We start from the raw sequence: 15621 nt of genomic DNA, 5'->3' as shown, positions 1-15621 counted from the left end.
CGCATTACATCCATCCATGGCTCAAGCTCGCACTCCCTTAATTACACCATGAAATCTAATGTTTTTACAGGACGACTAATTAATTAAACTGAAGGACGTGTGGCTTCCTCAAATTCTGTCACATACACTTTTCCACCCCCTGGTGCGTTTATTGAATTACATTAAAATTATGAATGATTTTTTTATGACGTAGTTGCGAGCATAAAAATCCATAATTTGATGAAAATTTAAATTATTTTCTGGCTGTACAATAAATGTCTGATTATGAAGTTTAAATAAAATAATAGAGAATTCTTTTAAAGACTTTTATGTGCATTTTTTAACAAGCATAAAATTAAATTCCTTTTTTAATTAGTCTAATTATGCTACAGAATTTTTCACTCAGAAGACGTAGATATTTAGATAATAAGCTTATTTAGGCAATGGAGGCGTCGAGTAATACCAGGCGTCTTCACTTAAAGAATTTGAGTAAAAATTTTCAAATCTTCGGAAATATTCTGATAATTAGCCAAAATATTCGACAGGTAAACACCTCTTGGATTTTAGTTCTAAAAAGTTTCATATTGAAGAGCAATAGCCATAAAAGTACTAAAATAAAGCCTCAAAAGTACTAATTTGATCCAAAAAAGAGTTATACCTGTTTGATTTTTAGTCAAAAAGAGTTCGATTGTGGACTAACACCCTGAAAATCATTAAATTAAAGGTAAAAAAGTACTAAAAAAAAGCCTGAAAAGTCCTAAACTCAAGCTGAAGAAAGGTTTGAAAAATTCTTTTTTTATCTTATTCTCTGATTTATCTTTCTACATATTTTCTATTTTTTCCTTCTGACAGAAATTTAATGAGAACTCTTTTCTAATTTTATGGTACTATTCACTTTATATTTTCAACACAAACATTCTACAGCAGCTATATCATATACGATACCTACTCAGAACAACAGAACAAGAAGAAATTAATGAAAAGATAAAAGCATATCTGAAAATAGAATGTCCGTGAATAAAGTTTGCTTATATATTGGCCATATATTGCATTATTCAATTTACCTATATCAATGAAGACTGAATGAAATAGAGCGAGAAAATATTATATGTATTAGTAATGTTGCTGTATATAATTTTAGGTACATTTGTTGGAAACTTTTCCTCACAAATGTCTAGCAGTAGTGAAAAATGGAGCAATAGTCACAGAATATGCCATTTATTCACAATCAAATATCACTTGTGTGTCGTGAAAAGTGCTCTCACATTTCAAAAGCTGTGCAAGAGCAACAGAAAACTTTTCGAAAACCTTCTTCCCTGGGACGGTATTTCGCGTCAGAGAAAGCTCTCCCGCTTTTGAGAGAAAATTATGTCATTGTCACGAAAATATAGAGACTGAAAAAGCTCTTGTGGACTTTCAGCCCTCGGCGGGGGAGAAACTGGGATGCGTATACGGTAGATATGGGCATGGGGAGATAGCAAAGCAACATGCGTTACACTCTAGCTACTACTTAATGACTTTTATCACTTTTCGCCAATCGAGCTTTTAGGGTTTTTCTTTTGGAAGGACATTGCTGAAATTTTTATGAAAACAAATGTGGTTTAATAACCAAGTTGCGGGAAATCTGGAAATAAAAACAACGATTAAGGGCTTTTAGGTTAACCTTTTCTGGTCTATTTCTATTGGGTCAAACGCCAACCTAAACGAAGAAAATATGCATTAAAAATTACTTGCAACATTAATAAGACGTTTTGACCTAGAAATGTCTGCTAAGAACCTTTTTAGAATCAATTTCGTAATGAAAAGATCAAATATTTCAATATTCTATGCACTTACTCTGTTAATTTTTCAGTATATTACGATTTTTTGCCAAAAAGTTGAGTTAAAAATCGTTGAAATTCCACACGTGGAATGGAAATTCAGCACTACCTGTCCTCATTTTTTTCGTTAATTTTTATTTATGTGAAAAAGTTCAGAAAAAAATGATAAAACATCCCAAACTTTTTGCCCATGAATAAAAAGTCCGTTATACGGTGAATTTTTTCCTAAATTATGTTAATGTTTAAAAAAAATCATAAAGCACAAACTTTCTGTTTTTTTTTTAAAGCGAAAGGAATCTTTGCCCTATTTTTTTCCCATAGTTCAAGCTATGTAGTACACAATCTCTGAATAAAGTTTATGGAGAGAAAATAAACATTGATCCAGAGTTAAACGATATTTTTACAAATCCCCCATACAATCCTTTACGCTTGTATAAGCAAAATTTATAGAACATTGCAAAGTCCAACAAGAAGAGGGAGGTATAGTAAATAAAACTTATTAAAAGAAAACAAAGCTAGATGTATGGTAATCCCAAAATTATGGTGTATGCATATAGAGAGAAGTGGATAAAAGGATGCATAATACATCCACATGTGGGATACTGTGGTTCAAAATCTTCCTTCTCCTTTTAATAAAACCCACATTTGCTGGTTTGCTGGTGGAAGCTTGAGATGTGCTCGATTAATTTTCATTTAGCAAGCAAGAGCAACGAACGCTTTCTATTAAATTGATTACGTTTACGTTGTATGTACAGTATACGTTATATATAATCACATACATATAGTACACAATGGGGGTATTTTTACTCCATGGCTTTGTCTAAATAATTTTCAATAAAATGGCACAACAGGTGAGAGAGCGTGTCATCTCTTTTGCGCCACCTGATGCCCTTGTTTTAGGGGGGATATTGGCACAAGGAAAACATGGGGGATGTGTAAATTAGTGTGGAGCCTTGTGTGGATGAGGCCACGAAGAAAATGCTGGTTGTTGTGTATATTGGACATCAAAATGGGGAGAAGAAAACAACACATATGGAGTCCCCGGGTATTTGTCCTCTCCGCTATGGCTACACACCAGCTCCGCATACAGTCGGTCCCCACTCATTTTTCGATAGAATATCATTTCTATTAATATCCATTCGTCTGGGTGTATGGAGGAGAGAAAGCAACCCTTGTGCGAACGGAAATTAACTTTGGTGAGATGCGCAGTTTAGTTAGACACACGTATCCTCCACCAGCCAAGGACAATCGACATTTATGATTACCTTTTCTCTCATCTTGACATGCTCTCAACTGGGCTTGAGAATCTTTCCAATAAAATTAATGAACAGCACATTAAATCAATACACTTTCATGCAACATTAAACAGGTTGTGTGTGTTATATCCTTAAGGTTCCCTCCTTTCGTCATCTCAATCCATCATCACTTCCATTCAACCACCCACACCATCCGGCCCAAAGGGGATTCCAGCCACATCTCTTGATGATGGACCCAGTCCAACTATCTCATGAAATCTATATTGTTTCCGCTCCTATATATATATTGCCTACATAACGTTTTATATATAAAAGTTTATGTATGTATAATGCAATAATTCCAATTTCTTTGATCCTCAAATTTCTCTGTGCCAAAAATAACTTCCGGCTAAGGATATTCGCTAAAATAAACGTTAAAAGAAACGAATCAATTGATTTTTCAATTCACGATTCTTTTGACTTTGGCAAATAAGCAAAATGTACCAATTTACTATATACATATGTAACATCAAAGTTTGTCCAGGAAGTGCATTTTCACAATAACAGAAGCTTATTGACTTTGAGAAATTGTTCAACGTTACATACTTTCCATAACTCCGCAGCAGAATGTATCCAAAATGCAACCAAACAAATGGAAAGTTTTGAAGGGAATTTCAAAGAAAAGCTCCCTGATGAAAAGCTCTCAAAAGCGAGACAAACATTCAAGGTAGGAGACTATTGTACGTGTCTTTAGCATTTTCCCAAAAGGTCTCTTAATGTTCCTAATCTTGATTGTTAGAATGAATTGTTCTCCTCTTTGGGAATATCAAGAATCTCCATAGTGCTTTCTTTGAAGAGAAACTTCTTATCGGATCATCTGTCAGGGAAAAGAAATTCTAAGAGAATAAAAAAGAAAATTCAAAAGGAATGACACTGGCTTTACACTCCGCACTGTTTAGGAATAAATAAAGAAAACCTCGGAGAAAATAAAAGAGAAATTTTTGCACTCAATTTAGAGATTAATTTAGTGCTCTAAATCCATTAAATATGGGATTTGATAGGGGCGGTTTTGAAGTTAGTTTCATTACAATACATCCACCCTCTATATCATCTGGAAATTCCACGAAAGCCGTATTACCTAACAACCTGACCAACAAACAATATGTTGCGGTGTACAGCATGCTCAATTTATTTCTCCCTTGAAAACAAATTACATGTATGCGGAAATTTCAAAACTGTGTGGACGCGCTTGAAATCAGTGTATTAGAATGACGCAGATGGATATTAATGTAATTATTTGCATTGATCTTGTTTACAAGCAGAATGTTTTGAATTTTATATTTTATGCGGTTTATGTTGATAAAATAAATTCTACGTAGAAAGAAAATATTCCAAGAAAATCCAAGGAAAAATAAAATGTATGGGGGAAATAGTTGGTGAAAAATTTCCCTTTAGCGTATTTATTTGCCAATTTCACACATGATGAATTGCAAATTGCCAACTGATTTTTTTGCATGGGTTTGCAGAAGAAAATATTGGTGCGAGATAGAAAAAGTTTCACCGGGGGAGAGAAAAGTCAATGATAAAGTTGCTTTGTCAAGGAAAAAAGTAGATATATATTCCCATTGTATCATATATCTTTTGTGATTGGAGAGAATCATATTCTTCCACCTTTTCTCACTGGATGTATGTCTTAATGGTTCTTCGTGCCTGATTATCTTCTGTTTTATTTCTCACCAAATCCTCGAAGGGAGCCTGTGGTCGTGACGGAAGATAAATTGGCACAAATGACCATGGGGACGAAAGTTTCGGTATGAGCTGTGTGGCCTGAGGGAATTCCCAGAGACTTCCTGTTGTAGTGGAGAAACATGACAATCTCCCGGAAGTTTGACACAGGAGTTGTGGTGAATGTTGTGAGGAGAGTTTATAAAAGAAAAAGAGGTATCTTCTTGCAGGCAGAGATGACACCATCCATGCCAATATGGACACTATGCTTGAGAGTCAACTTGTAGCTTTTCTCTCCCCATATGTGTGATGTGGGCGGGAATGAACTAAAGCGAATTACATTTCCGTCTAATGGACATCATCAGAGAGTGTCTTCCACCTCCTGGTCAGGGTGATGTGTGGCTCCTCGTAGATTGAGCACGAACCTACCTCCAGGGGATGTGTGTGTGTCGCTACACCCCCTCAACTATAGATAATGTAATATTCTTCGTTCTAGATACCAACGATATACCCACCCATATGATAAACATGTAAGCTATCGCAAATGCAATTAATTGTTTTAATGGGTGAAACACACGTCGCTTGGTGAGTATATCTCCCCATTCTTCTCCTATGGGGTAGATCAACTTATTCAATATATGGATTTTCATTGCCTCCAAGCTTTCTGCTGTGCAAAAAAAGTCACACACACGCACAGCTTGAAATGGGAAAAATACTAAATTTATATATGCAAGTAAAAATAATATTTCGCAGAGAAAACTCATACGATGTGACATGCGAGGATGGCAAAAATCATGGGATATATCCTTAATACATATGTATAATACTAATAAATAAGCCTGTGGGGTCTGTGGCAGCAAAAAGGGGCTCTGAATGTGACTTTAATATCCCCACTTCATTTGTCCTGACACACTCGTTATCGCATAATGTTTATACCTCATTGCCATTGAGGATTCTGGTGTCCTGCATATGGGTGGATTATGTCTACAAGAAAATTCATACTCTTCGGTCATCCACTCTCTAAATCTCACCCAAAAGATTCCGGGCGAGATGCACGATTAGAAATTGAGAGAATGGGTGAAACTTTCATGAAAATTTCTTCAAGAATCAAGAATTAACTTTTATTTAGTGTTAATGGATATTGAGATTAATTTTAAATTTGTTATCAGTTAAAAGCCCATTTAATGCTCTTTTAACTCCTATAACTTTCTACATAATAGTAGATTGAAAAAGACCTTAGGAGGTCCGAATTGGGCCACGTTCCTCTATCAATTCAATGCGTGAAAATTGCAAAATTATTTAAAAAAAAAAGAATTTTTGTACAACATCTATGACCAGAAAAAATTTAAAAATTAATTACTTATTTAAACAGAAAATTAATTTAGTTTTTAACAAAAATTAAGCTTATTTCTGAAGAAGCTCAAAGCTCAATGAACGAGGAAAATGACGAAGTTTCCCTGAAATTTTGATGCCATACCTGGTATAAGTATCTTCTTATTTTATCCCTACCTCACTTTACACCAAGGGAAGAGAAATTGTGGCCAAAGAGGAACGAAATAGTGTTGGATTTGTGGCCAAAATGTGTCCCTTAGATTCATTTCCTCCACTCGCTCTCATACACAGTGGAGAAAAGCTGATGTGTTTCCCAGACCATCCTAAAATAATAACCCACACATACATTACATAACTTCCTCGACTTTTTCGAAGAGTGTATAAAATTCATGTGCTAAATGCGTCCAGTGGAGGAGATTCCATCTTTTTTTGAGCACATTTCCATTGAGGACTTGACGATCAAAGCTTTTAGGGACATTTATATGGCAGGGGACATATATGGTGTGAGCTTGGGCCGAGGGTATGCTGAAATTCAAAAAGCATCTCGTATGAAAAATTTTCTGCTTTCAACAACATTTTTCAGCAAACGCACAATTTCATCTCTCCATGGCATTTTGGTAGAAAGAGTGGAATTTTTTTTTGAAAAAAAAATCTACATAACATTCGGACAATAATCGTTTCTTACACAATTTCAAAAATGCCGTAGGGAATGCTTTTTTACGTCAAAGAAATTTCACGTTGTATCCCCGTTTGTGTCTTTTTCACGTGAAAAATTCTATTTATTCAAGGAAAATTTTTTGTGGTGGGTTATTAATTCATTTGGAGACTTTTTTTTGTTAAAAGACCCCTATCCTATTTTCTTTACGTCTGATGCATGGTTTTCACAATGCGTTCGTTATAAGATTCTTAGAAATAACGATGGGCGACAAAGACGTGGGAGCTCGCATCATTTACAATGAGAAATTCATTTTTCCTCGTACACACAATGAGAAATTATTTAAAATGAATGTCCCCCGAATGCCGGAGAGATGCTTTTAAAGCTCCCCGAAGCTCATATATAGCCACTTACTGCTGCTATGGATGCTTACTCCGCCATATATACTCAAAATGCCAACCAAAGCGATTTTTTCACGCACAGAACATTTTTTTCCTTTCTCAATTTTCAAATGAAAAATGATAAAGAGTGTTTTGTATTTTTCTTCCTCTTTTATATTCATCAAATTGAAATTCACAATGAGTACGGAAAGTTAGATGATGAAGAAGGGATGGATATAGCTCGTATTTTTGTTCTTTTTTTGGACAGAAAAATTACATGATACTACGCATGTGTTCAAAAAGATTGGAAAGAAAAGAAAATTTACAACTGAAACTGCATAATGCATAGAGGTAATGAACAATTTACCTGCCAAAGGGAAAATTTAGCATGTTATTATCTTCCTTCTTCCAGTTTTTACAGCAACATACATACAATATATTTTCCTAACGTTGTCGTAGATAATTTTCTTTGGAGCTTTTCTTGCAAAACTATTTTGTTTGAATTATGAAAAATATCTGAAAGAAAATCTATATTTTGCTGGTGTTGTTTATCATTAAATTCTCGTACAATGAAATATTGATTTTTAATTCATCTCATTCGCTTTTTCTCTGTCTCGACTTTTTGAACACAGTAGTATATCGCAATATGACGATAAATTGATGAGATACGCAAAATAAAATGATTTAATTATCCCTCTCTGTGTTCTTGATGCTCTGTATCAGTGGGATTTTCATCAAGAGTTTTTCGTGTGAAGAATTTCCACGCTGACTAAATTTATTACTTGGAACATTGAGTGAATTTTTTTCGCACAATATAAAGAATGTGGATGATGAGACGGAAGGGAAATTGACGTGGAGGGTGGTGTCACTGGGGGTGAAAAAAAAAGCTCCCGGAGAGTTGAGAAAAATCCCAAACGCAGGGAGGGGATGAGTTCTAAATTCAGATTTAGCGACATACTCGCTCTATATAGATCTTCTCCCCCATAACCCCCTTGAATTGTATGAGTGTGTTCCATTGATTGGGGTTGGATTTTGGAGGGATGAACTTCCCGAGCAGCTGAGAGGAATTATGTATTGTACATAGGAAGCAGTGAAATGGAATTTGGGACGACTTTTTAGGGAGTTAACACAGACAACTCCCTCAAACCTCGCAAAATCTCTACTAATAGCCTTGGCTGAAAGTGCGCCGAAAGTTCCCAAAAAGCTCACTGTGGATTTTTCCATGGTGCCTCCATGTCTGTCCACCCCTCTTGTGGAGGTTTTTCGCACGCAAAATGACCTCCGCCCGATTTTCCACTCGGTGGATGGTAGATTGATGTGACTTTCCGGAAATTGAGGGGAAAACGTGCAAAGTGCTTCCCATATAACCTTCACATTGAGGCGAATTTCACAAAGCTTCTGCTGCGCCAACAAACTTTCAATTTTCCAAAAATAGAGCAAAATGTGTGCTACGAGAAAATTCATACATGGAGTGAGCTTTACGCATGGCACAGATACAAAAAAGCATCATTTGAATTTCTATTTTGAGAATTTCAAGAGAAAATACTGCATTATATATTCTTTATAATCTATTGAATTTACCTGTTTTACATAAACATAAATGAATAGGTTCATACCTACGTTTATTTGACATTTATATGAATTTGATGAAGCTTATTGGCTAAGGATGTTTTCTCAAAATGGCGTTGAATCTTTTTTCTCAAAGCTCTGTGAAAGCTTCCTTGCTCAATGAACACAATAATTGCTTCAACAAGTGTGTTTCTTTTCAAAGCCATCCTTCTTGTTATTTTTTTTTTTGCCAAGGAAAATTCATTTTCCAACAATAGTCATAATGAGTGCCGCATAAGAGACTGAAAGCTTTAATATCTATAAAAAAGAGAAAAGAACTTTCACGGTGAGTTCTCAGAAAGTTGATAAAAATTGCAAATTTTACCTGAACCAAAGATACGAGACAAACATTGTAAATTCCAGCAGCTTTAAGACCAATAGGACGGCATGAGTTGGCCATCATGAGAAGAATAATCTTCTGATACTCCAAACCCAATTCATACCAGTTATTCATATAGAGATTATAGAAAACTTTCTCAGACTCCGAACGAATCATCTCTCCGAAAATACACAAAAGTGCAAATTGGCACAGTAGAGTACACAGGAAAAGGAGCATGAGTTCGCCATTTGAGTAGATTTGTATGCTGAACATGAGTGTAGGGAAAAGCACAGAGCTGAAAGCGAATTGAACTAGAGAAATTAATTTCACACCATCATTGAAAACAGTCAGAATCCATATCATTTCACAATGCTTCTTCACGAGGCAAATAAGAAAGTTTAGAGAGCTTTCAGTTTCTTTTCCTTCTCCAAAAATAATTATTAATTTGTTGAGAGATCTCATGAAGAAAATTATGTGAAAGCCAATGAAGACAATGGCACTATCTGCTATGATTGTCCATATTGCAACCATCCAGCAGAATACTACTGGAAAAACCTTGTAGATGAGAGTATTTGAGGCTTGATCGACATACGGAATGTATATAACCGTATAATCAGCGAAATACATATTAATTGCAAATGCAAGTCCACAGATATTATACATTGCAGAGTAAATTCTGAAACAAAAAAAATAAAAAAAGGAATATTTATGGAGTCAGTACAAATAATGAGATCTAAAGGATGTAGCTAAATAAAACTTTATAAAGAATTACCTAATAAAGAGCAAAGAATACTTTAAAGCATTAGCAGCTCCGTCAATGACAACCTCATGAATTACTTCATTTTCATCAACTTTGGTGTGCAATTTGTAGATCCAATTCACGAGAATTTGTATTTTATCATGGAAAAGACTTAAACCAAAATTTTTAAGCGTAATCTCAAAAACTCCAATAATCATAAGAATCGTAAAAATGACTCTCATTTCTTCTGATTTGGTATTTTCGTTCTTTTTGTCCATATTCATAAATGCAAAGCATGCAAACACGAATGATATAATAGTTATTAGAATGAATAGAATATTGTATTTAGGGTCACCATGAAGGCGTTTTAATGTTGTTGATGTAACGCAAAACTTGAGGAGCTTAAAGAACTTTGGGAAATTCATCTTCAGGATTTTATAATGTTTTAGCTGTTTTTTCTTCACAAAAGAGATACTAGACTTTCCACAACCGAACCATGGAACTTTCACACTGAAAGTGATATTAAATAGAATTTTCCCAACGTATATACCCAAATGCTAGCTTCTCATTCAAGAAAAATGAGTAATGTATTTTACATTGCTGGATGTATAATTTTGAAAAGAATTTTTTAATAGATTGTAGTTCTTTTTCTCACAAAACTCAAGTTTTTTTCCTACAAAATTAATTTAAATAAGTACCTACTTAGCTATATATTTATTTTCCTACTTTTTGGTAAATTACTATTAGAACTAACTGTTCTCTATTATTTTTCCTATTTAAATTGCATTCCATCGGAAAGTATCAATAAATCAGTTAAATATCTTCTAACTAATAAACTACAAGTTAGAAGTGAGTGGATACCTATTAGATTTTTCTTTTAATTTTTCCTTTTTTCTTTATGAATATGCGTCTTTACGAAAAAGTTAATTAAATCTGCTTAAAATTCTAATTTTCTTCATTGACATCAATTTTCATGATTCATATTTTAAAGTTTTCATATTTGAAGAGACTTACAAAATCCCTCTATATTTATCCTTGTAGGACAGAATCCTTCGTCCATGCATTTTACCTCTAACGACTGCATATTTCAATTTACCTTAAATCCATTCCTTTATAAAAGTCCTTCTCTCCATGCAGAACAGTTCTATGTGTTTTTTAGTTATATACAAACATAACTCTGCAAAAGGTGTAAACTCTGTAAAGGACTTTTTGCACAAATTGTGACAAATCGATATCATACAGCTATATTACTTCATTTCTTCTCTTTTGCGTTTACTTTTGCTCCTTTTCCCTTCATTTTTACGTAATCAGAACGCTCATATACGTACCCTAGCACCGTATAATTACATCTTATGCCAAAAGGAATGATGATGTTTTTTCATGCTCTTCCATCAACCGCAATAACTCATCTACTTTCAAGGATTTTCCCATTCCTTCACCCAGATCGAAGATTTTCCCGAAGGGGAACTTCCTTCAAAAAGTGCAAATAATGATTTTATGCTGTTTGGATTGAATGATAATTCCATCTAGATAGTGTCTTTTGCTCTTTCCCTTTATTAGCACAAAAAATTGAGAAGTAACAAAGTTTTTTATTGAAAATTGTATTTGCTCACTGACTTTTCCGCTGATCTAACACAAGTATAAGTCAATGGGAAATATATCAAACTTTTCTTCATGGCGATTTTCATTTCCATAACTTGTACAGCGATATGATAGTGAATTGAGAAACACGAATGGAAATTTTAAAAAAAAATTGTAGGTAGTATAGCTTGCAGATATTTTATGTTTGAATATATAATAGTTAACTTTTTGCTATTCAAATATTTCCTGTGCGATGCTACCGGGATGACGGGAGGGGGGTTTGCTTGAAATAATGGCTTATTACAGAGGAGGATATTCATGGGAAATCATGAGCTGGAAAAATTCTTCAGTCAACTTTCATCCTGAATGGATTATGAAAGATGAAAAAAAAAATTCCAATGAAAAAAAGATAGAAGAAAGAACTTGAATAAAGTCAAATATCAAGACAATTTCTCGTCAATTCTCTATGAGGAAATAATCTGCAAATACTGACACTGTTCTGTGAACACGATAGCTGTGAAAGAATGTTAATGAAAGTGTGTGCGAATTTCATCAAGCCAACCGCAGTATTGCGGTTGAACACAATGACAAATGCAACAGATTAAAACATGGAATAAAAAATTAGATTTAAAATCAAGCGGGATATTGATTTTCACAGTTTCCACGATTTTCACATATAAAATGGAATTTTGAATTAATTTCCATAACTATTTATTTGCACCTGTTTAGTAAATGTGCTTTGAATATGTTTTAAATTATTTTCATATAGAATTTAATTTATTACTTTAATCCCTTTCACGGGTGGATTGGGAGTTTTGTGGATGAAAATAAATTTATCAGACACATTTCTTATATATATATTTTTTAATAATCACTTGTCAGAGTATATTTCTTTCTCGAGAGCTTTCATTTTTGATGAAAAATGATGTGCTCAGATGTTGAGTGTAAAAGGCTATTAATTTCTACAATTTTGGGAACATTTTCCAATGTTTCTCTTCACTTTTAAATGAAACAGAAACATTTTTATAATTTTTCAATTGAAAAAAATTTGAGAAAATTAAAAAAAAATGTGATATTAGATTGGAAGCTTCAGATTTTTAAAGTTACAAAGATTTAAAGCTTTTAAAATTATATATCTCGCATATAGCCCTAGTTGTTGAGCGCCTTCAAAAGTTTTCCATATCAAAAAAAATATATATCTAAATTCCTTTTTTTAAGTTTTCAGAATAATTGTCTAGACGATAAAAAGTTTTTATTAAGACGAAAAAAATATTTCTTAAAGAATTTTCCTTGACATTCCGTAATTATTACATCCTCGCAGCGTAACCTTGAGTCCTCAAAGGGATATCTTTAGCATAACAAATTCTCTGTATATACATACATTTTGCAGAGGAAACAATGGTGGGGGCTGGTCTCCTTTTCAAATTTGAAACATTTTGTGATAAATTTAGAACCCCTGAGGGTTTCTCAATTATACCCAATTCCTCTGAGGAATTATTTGATATCGAACGAAATGCGTTGGTGGAGTTTTTCATGCAAAAAAACTCCAGCCTCAATTGCGTGGTGGGTAAACTGATGCCATTGGGTGTTGATGGTGGGAAAACAGATACTATATATCATATCAATGGACGTGTGAAGGGAAAATATATAGGCAGAAAAAAAAGTAGTTTGACCCAATGACTTCCTCATCCTGCCAGTTGGAAGTGAATTTAATTTGCATGGTGTTCGTAGACAGATACAAATGACGTCGTAGGTTGTCTTTTACATCTTTTTTTTTCGGGGGTTTGGGCTTTTTTTTCCCTCCATCATCCATGGAGGGTTGAGGTTGACGGGAGTGCGGGGGCAAAGACGAACAAAATGGGCGAATAGGGTGGAAAATGTTTGGTGATGGGAGGATGAAAGAGCATGTTTGAATAAAGCTCGTGGAAGCACAGAGAACTTCCCATATTTTTAGCTGTGATTCTTTCTTCAAAGAAGCACAGCTTCTGTGTACACTCTAAAATGCAAAGTCGTCAGATCGGGCTCAAACTTGGGATGAGCACGAATTATGGTCTCTACATTCCAAAAAACGTTGGCGCCAAAAATTGTTCCGGCCGGCCGGCCGGCCGGCCGGCCGTCCGTCCGGCCGTCCGTCCGGAACCTTTTGCTAAATTACAAGAGAACGGTAATAGATAGAGACTTGCGGTCAACGGCAAAGTTCATATATCGGGTGGAAGACATCCGATTATGAGGTTAAATCCAACCCCCCACCCCCGCGTCCGCCATTTTGAATAACTGTCAAATTTTGTTTTCGCTATATCTCAGCCCCTGTAATAGCTAAAAATCTGAAATTTTTATATGTTGTAGGGGCCATCAAGACCTTTCAAACGATACCTCATTTTCGAAAATCGGCCAAGCCGTTTAGCCAATATGGCCGTCACAATTTTTCATCGAAAATCGGCCATAACTCGAGAACGGCTTGGCCGATTTTGATCAACTCGGGCTCAAATGAAAGATATTAACGAGCCCTACAACTTCTCGGAACATCACAAGTACAAAAAATGACCGCAAGTGGCGCTAAAATCAAAAACAAAATTTTCGATTAGTTTTCGATGAATATCTCGAGCACCGCTTTATAGAAATGCTTCATATTTTGATATGTTATAGTTGATTATAATATCTTTCATCATGCCAAAAATGAAGTAAATCTATGTAGCCGTTCCGGAGATATCGAATTTTAAAGTTTACATGTCATATTTTGATGATTTTAAATCAAGCACAAATAAAAGGATTCGTGAAACCCTAAAATTTTATGAAAATTTCATTAAAGATAAATTACTGGAAAAATACGCGATCAGTTTTTATGCCTTTTTGATTGATGTATCAAATGTGGAGAAAAACCGCGGTGAAAATTTATTAAAATTATTTCTAAAAACTCCGTGAATTTTTTTTGCTTCCGCGTCATTTTATTTATTCCGCCAAAAAATTTTTTGTCTGCTGAATTTTTTGAATATTTCATGTGATTTGTGTGAGTGAGCCAAGTTTAAGTGTGCGAGAAGCCACGCCCAGTGTAAGGGCAAACGACTGTGTGTGTGACACCAAATTCAAATATTAAATATAGCATGGATGGAACAGTATAAAGCGAAAGAACGGTAAGTAAAACTTACGGGCTGTGATTCTTTCTTTGTCAGTGAAATGTGAAGATGGCTGAAAATTGAGGATGGGCAAATTTTGAGGAGAGACTTACTCGCGAGCCGAATCACAGCCAACGCGCAGAAATTTTAAAGAAATCCTTAATCGTGGCGGGCGTTGGCTGTGATTCGGCTCACGAGTAAGTCTCTCCTCAAAATTTGCCCATCCTCAATTTTCAGCCATCTTCACATTTCACTGACAAAGAAAGAATCACAGCCCGTAAGTTTTACTTACCGTTCTTTCGCTTTATACTGTTCCATCCATTTTTACGTGTTAATGGTCTCGTACATTGGAAGCACTCAACCCCACGACTTTTCTCGCACTTTACCCCAGCGCAAATGTTGTCTTACAGCCTATAAGGTTGGGTAAAAAGAAGAAGAAAAAAAAACCGTCGCACTGCTATTCACTGGAGCTCAGCGAAAATCCTGGGACATGGAAAATGGTACAAATGTCTCATATAAAATACATCAAAATGCGTGATGAATTTACAACCTGCCCCCTAGAGAGGCAGGCTCATATGCGGGGGATCACCTGAAAAATCGCACCCTTTGTGTCAAAGAAATCATGCATGTGTGACTTCTTACACCCTCTTATAAAAAAGTCTCTGATCTTGAAGTATATACGAAAGAAATTCGTTGAATTATTGAGAGATCTCATGGTAAACACTCGTATCATTGCGGATTGCTTAATGATTCATTTCGCACAGCAGTAAATTCAAGTTGAGAGTGCCTCAAGCCTGGTTTGAAGCATCTCCTCATCATCATTCGTCTGGAATACAGCAAAGGACTGTTTGGGGTGGAGGGATATTTGCATCAATCAGAAGTTTTCTGGCAAACTCTCAAGAAAATTCGCAACAGAGATAATTCCCTAAATTAATAAGACACTTAAGTACTCCAAGCTCACGCCTTTCCCGCCATCCCAATTATTGAGCGTGGTGTCAAAAAGTCTTTGAGCTTACCATTTATTCGGGGGTATAGTCATAATGCTACTTCACTGTCTAGCTTTTGCGCTTTAATTTCGTTTTACAAATTAATATATTTTGTTACTGGTGCTTTATATTTAGATTGAGTAATGACA

At 34.9% G+C, this 15621-nt stretch overlaps 2 protein-coding genes across 2 annotated transcripts in view; one reads left to right on the top strand and one right to left on the bottom strand.

Moving 5' to 3' along the window:
• LOC129791241 (fatty acid synthase-like) overlaps nucleotides 1–15621 on the top strand; it is a 1176504-nt gene that overhangs the window by 128943 nt on the left and 1031940 nt on the right. The gene's annotated exons all lie outside the window — the stretch shown is intronic.
• The window catches only part of LOC129789960 (pupal cuticle protein), a 1201887-nt gene that overhangs the window by 191638 nt on the left and 994628 nt on the right, over nucleotides 1–15621 (bottom strand). The gene's annotated exons all lie outside the window — the stretch shown is intronic.

The sequence above is a fragment of the Lutzomyia longipalpis genome, chromosome 2 (genome assembly GCF_024334085.1).
Source record: "Lutzomyia longipalpis isolate SR_M1_2022 chromosome 2, ASM2433408v1".
NCBI lineage: Eukaryota > Metazoa > Arthropoda > Insecta > Diptera > Psychodidae > Lutzomyia > Lutzomyia longipalpis.
This window is presented reverse-complemented; position numbering and strand designations above follow the sequence as displayed.